General features: G+C 45.3%; 1 long non-coding RNA gene across 1 annotated transcript; it reads right to left on the bottom strand.

The window, feature by feature from the left end:
- Positions 1-340: 340 nt before the first annotated feature.
- Positions 341-1,223, bottom strand: LOC125760328 (uncharacterized). The gene is made up of 2 exons (XR_007417870.1): positions 916-1,223; positions 341-416 (listed from the first exon to the last, which is right to left on the bottom strand). It is a non-coding gene; the product is annotated as an uncharacterized LOC125760328 (long non-coding RNA).
- Positions 1,224-4,866: the final 3,643 nt, after the last annotated feature.

The following is a 4,866-nucleotide window of genomic DNA, read 5'->3' as shown; positions in this document are numbered from 1 at the left end:
GCCCAGCTGGACCTTTTTCTAGCTGGGAAAGGAGCTGGTAAAAAATCCAGCTGGATTACATTTCCAGTTCCATAATCTAGCTGGAAATCGGAAAGGCTGCAGTTGGGAAATAATCTAGCTGGAAAAATTTCCAGGTTCCATAACCCAGCTGGAAATGGAAATATTTCCAGCAAATATTTCCAGCAGGAAATGGCAAAATTTCCACTTGCAATTCTTCATTCCCAACTGGAAATGGAAGAATTTTCAGATTTCACCTCGCTGCTACATCGCATGCGTCTTAGCATGGTTCCTACAGGACCTGTTCGTCCAGTGAACTGCACACAGTCAAAGAACATGGTGGTGAAATTTAACAGCATTTATTTAAACGCTTGTGTTGGAACATATCTCGAGATGTGGAATGAGTCCTTGTACACCACCTGAAAAGAATATTTATACATAGTGAGGGAACATCAAAACCACAATGACTCATAAAACGTAATTCTAGCAAAAATATAGTTTTACCAAATAACATGAACAGCATCAATACCGCTTTCAAAAACAGTACCACAACACAGAATCAATGCAGTGTAAAAAGCAAAGGTGAACAAGATCTGATGAGCACTGCAGTTTATACTGTAGTATGTAACGATTATTTATATCGACCTTCAACTACGCTGAATAGACGTCCAATGAATTCACTCGAACATATGTAATTATTGGCGTTTGTTGCATAGACGCATGCGCACCATTAGGTACAAGCATTGCACGGCACAGGGTCATTGGAGACAAAGGCTGCTTACGCAAACCGGCCTATAGTGTACTTCGCGCATATATAAACATTACGCACAGCCAGGTAACATGACACTGTGATAACGAAGCCCACAAACATTCGGGACAAATGTTCACTTACACTTGAAATATATAACTGCAACTTACCTCCAAATGGAACAATCAGAGCTGAGAAAATCGCTGTCCCTTGATCAACGCTGGTGTATCCAAGACATCGCACACAGTACGGCAATAAAAACCGCTCGAACATGCTGGTCATCACTCGTAACACTTTCCAGAAATAAACCTGACCAAAAATAACTATTCCATGTAACTGTCACACAGATATTCATCAAAGAAACACCCTAGACTAGCGAACACCGAGCACACACACGTACAGATATCACCACGACTGGCCGCCATGTGCTGTTCGAAACTGTGGCTGACTGCGGCGACAGAATAATTTATGCGGTCTATTGGACCGCTGTCTTTAACGGTATTAACCTTAAAAAAGGAATACAATTTCTGTATACCGTATTTATAATACAGAGCAGGTTATTATTTAGCATTAACGTCATAAGTCACCGAGAAATGATACGAGAATAGAGCTACTGAGATGCCAACAAACATCGCGGCAGTGCGGCGTGTTTCATGGCCGCGGCGTCGGACAGAGCAATTTAGCAAAGTTAACTGCTATTCGATCGTGACAGTCCATGGCGAATGTTGAAAATAAGGCTCCTTTTCACAAGGAAGTAACTAATATTGTTCAAACACTAGCTATTGGCGCAACGGCTGAACAAGCACCTGGTTGTAATGCCGTGTCGACTGGGCGCACGACTACTGAAAAGGTCAAATAAAAGGTTATTTTATTGCGATAGCAATTATATGGACAGTCTCGGCTGGAAAATGTCCGTCCCCGTCGCCGTCATTCACCGTATATGTATAAGTATGTATATATATAGAAAGGCCACAAATTCTTTCCGACGCGCGGAATCGAACGGGCGACCTCTCGCTTTGCAGCCCGGTGCGTTAGACGTTAGGCCACGGCAGCACCGTCCCTCAGCCTGCTAGGCGAGCTATTTATATACACCATGTAATTCAGCATGCTTTCTTAGTGGCCACATAGATGGCGCGACGTGCGCGCGTGTTGCGCGCTTTAAAGATCGTCGCACCGCCCCTGCGAACGCCGTTGCTGTTCGCTCTACAGGGCGTCGTCGCTTTCGTGCGCTTATCTCAAAGAAAGAAGGGGCGGCCGGTGCGGTGCTTCGCTTCGCTCGCTGCAGCGGCCGCATTTGCGAAAGGAGCGCGCTGTTCAAACAGAAATAAGTAACAACTGTGACATTTAGTTCACGCTCGTCTTGTGTGTACCTGTTCGTTTGTTTCGTAGGTCCCGCTTTATGTTTGAGCAGTGCACTTCAAGTGTCGAGCTGTGACGCATTAGTTCGCGCTCGTCCTGTGTGCGTTCTTTTCGTGCGTCCTTTGGGCTCGAGCGATGCGCTGGCAATTTCGAGCTGCATGCTTTCCGTTCTTCGCGTTACATTACAATTTATTGCTATCGCAATCATTGCTTCGCCGTTGCGGCGAAACTGTGACTTTTTTAATTATTTTGCAACCCAGCCGTACGGGGCGCGGAAGATCACGGTTGCAAAATGAGTCAGTGGTAGAGGGGGGGGGGGGGGGGTATACGTACGCAATATGCAGCGTGTGAATACGCAATATGCAGGTGCCTTTTATTTCTACGTGGCAATGCTTCAATAAGTTGTTTAGCCTGCAGCCACATTGAACCTCTTCATCGCGATGTTTGCTTTTCAAATATGCAAGCCTGGAAAAATCATGCTCGCATAAGTCGCAGAAAACTGCAACAGATACTTTACAGCCACCTTATGAGGAAGAAACATAAGTCAGCTACGTCGCAATGCAAACATGTTATGCGGTGAAGCATACCAAAAACCAGAAGGGACCGCTGTCACGGGACATGCCCTCAAAAAACTTTTTTTTTTTTTTGCAAGCTTGGGTTTTGCAGACCCCCCATAATGACCTCGCGGACCATTTGAGAACCACTGTTCTAAGTCATGTCTAAATGCACGGTCTGCATTATACATTTAATCTGCTGTCACTTGTATGAAGATCAATCTTTGGGCAGCTGGAATTCCTTTTGTCAACTATACCACTTCCTCGCTCAAACAGGAAAACTGCATGCTGAGCAAATTATTTCCCAACTGAAGCTGGAAAAATTTCCAGCTTGAAATATAACTTCCCAACTGGAACTGGAAACTTCAAGCTGGAAATAGCTTTCCAGTCGGGAATTATTTTCATATTCATGCTGGAAATACCATTTCCAGCTGGGAATGGAAAATTCCCAGCCTGAAGAGCCGTTTCCAGCTGAAAACCAGGCTGGAAACCCGATTTCCAGCTGGGAATTCACATCCCATTTTCATGTGGGCCCGTCGGCGGCGTCAACACGAGTGATGCGAAAATTATCACGTGATGACGTCACCATATGACGCCATCATGGCGTCACAGATCGCCAAATTTCGTGACGTCATTGTGACGTCACAGTGGCGTCACATGACGACGTCATCACATGGGATCGTAGCTTCGTCGAAGGTGGGCCGATCAAGAAGGAACTGCAAAACCAGGTGAGGTGCCTCCGATCCTGGAGGCAGCGGAAGAGCACGTCAGGTGCAGAAAGCTTTCGGAGGTGGCGAGGCAGGGTCCATACATCGACTAGAAGAAAAAGAAGGCGGCTTTCGCCTTCCAGTCGTCTTAGGGGAGTGCATAAGGGACCCTGTGAGTTCTTCATGACATCCTCAGCATATTTTGCGGCTACAAGAATTGTGGTGTCATCTGCATGTATTATAAATATTACGTCATGACTACTAAATCATCAATATAAATTCAAAAAGCAAGGGCCCTAAAAAACTTTCCTCTGGTACTCCTGCAATAAGTGGTTTCAAATCGGACGCGTGATTATTTGTGACTACTTTTCTTTATCTCTCAAACGCGCAGACGCCTCGTCACAGCAATAAAATAAGGCGCCTCAGGCCAGCCGTAGTGCAAGAAAACGCCTTTCCAAGATGCACTATATGGACTCGCAGTGTTGACAGGTCGCACAAGCCCAAACCATGACCTGCCTGCTGAGGTGCGCGGGCGCCCGCTCGCTTCTCTATTCCGGACATGCCCAAACACAGACAAAGCTAAAAGAAGAGCAAAGCGGGTTTGTAGTTACAGTATCCAATCGTTGAAAAACGAACGTTAATAAAGCAGCACTGCGACCCTCTGATACAACATTTTAGGTGTTATCTCAATAAACGCTAACGTGTATTATTAGCTGAAACTATTTTATTAGATATGGCAAAATTAATAACTGGAGCGTAAGCCACCGCTCTTATCAGGTTCACGCATTATTCGCTGTCGAAAGTGAACGCCATACTTGCCTTTGATATTCATTTAAACATACGGGTTTCCTACAGCATGTTGTTATACCTATTGATATTTGAGCTCGACTCCGTCGTGCCTCTACAGCGTCCTCCACCGAGGATGCTTGCCTGCTCAAATATTTCTCACATTCTTGTTATTTGTTAGGCGCCAAGTCTGCCCCATGATTTTACTCTGTCATTGTTTATGTTCAGGGTTATGGCGAAGCAGGTTTTCGACCATAATGGTGGCCGTGGGCCCCTGATTTTGCATTGCAAGAACCGTTTACTTTCTATCTTTTACTCCCGGAAAACGTTCGGAGAAGTACGTCATCGCTTGATCTTCATTTCGAGAGCAACGGGGGTATAGGGGTTCCTCCTTTGAGGGAGCAAGTGCTTTGCCACTCCCATTACTCTCCTAAAAGGAGCAACGGCAAGGGGAGGAACCGTTGATCTCCTTGAAGACCAACTGTTACTCCTTCCTGATGCTCCTCAAGGGAGCAACGGATGCTCCTTCCCGTTACTCCTTAGTTTCTTCTTGGGCCGAAAAAAAAATTCGTTTTTGATTGACTTCTAGAGCACATTGAGGTTTATACACATATTTGTTTGGATGTACAAATGATACACAGACATCTTGTTCAGAAAGAAATTTCAGAAAATTTGCAACAAACACACAGGATTCGAACTCGCGACCACCTAATCA

This window comes from Rhipicephalus sanguineus, chromosome 10 (genome assembly GCF_013339695.2).
Source record: "Rhipicephalus sanguineus isolate Rsan-2018 chromosome 10, BIME_Rsan_1.4, whole genome shotgun sequence".
Classification (NCBI taxonomy): domain Eukaryota; kingdom Metazoa; phylum Arthropoda; class Arachnida; order Ixodida; family Ixodidae; genus Rhipicephalus; species Rhipicephalus sanguineus.
Note: the sequence above shows the minus strand (reverse complement) of the source record. Positions and strands in the feature narration are given on the sequence as shown.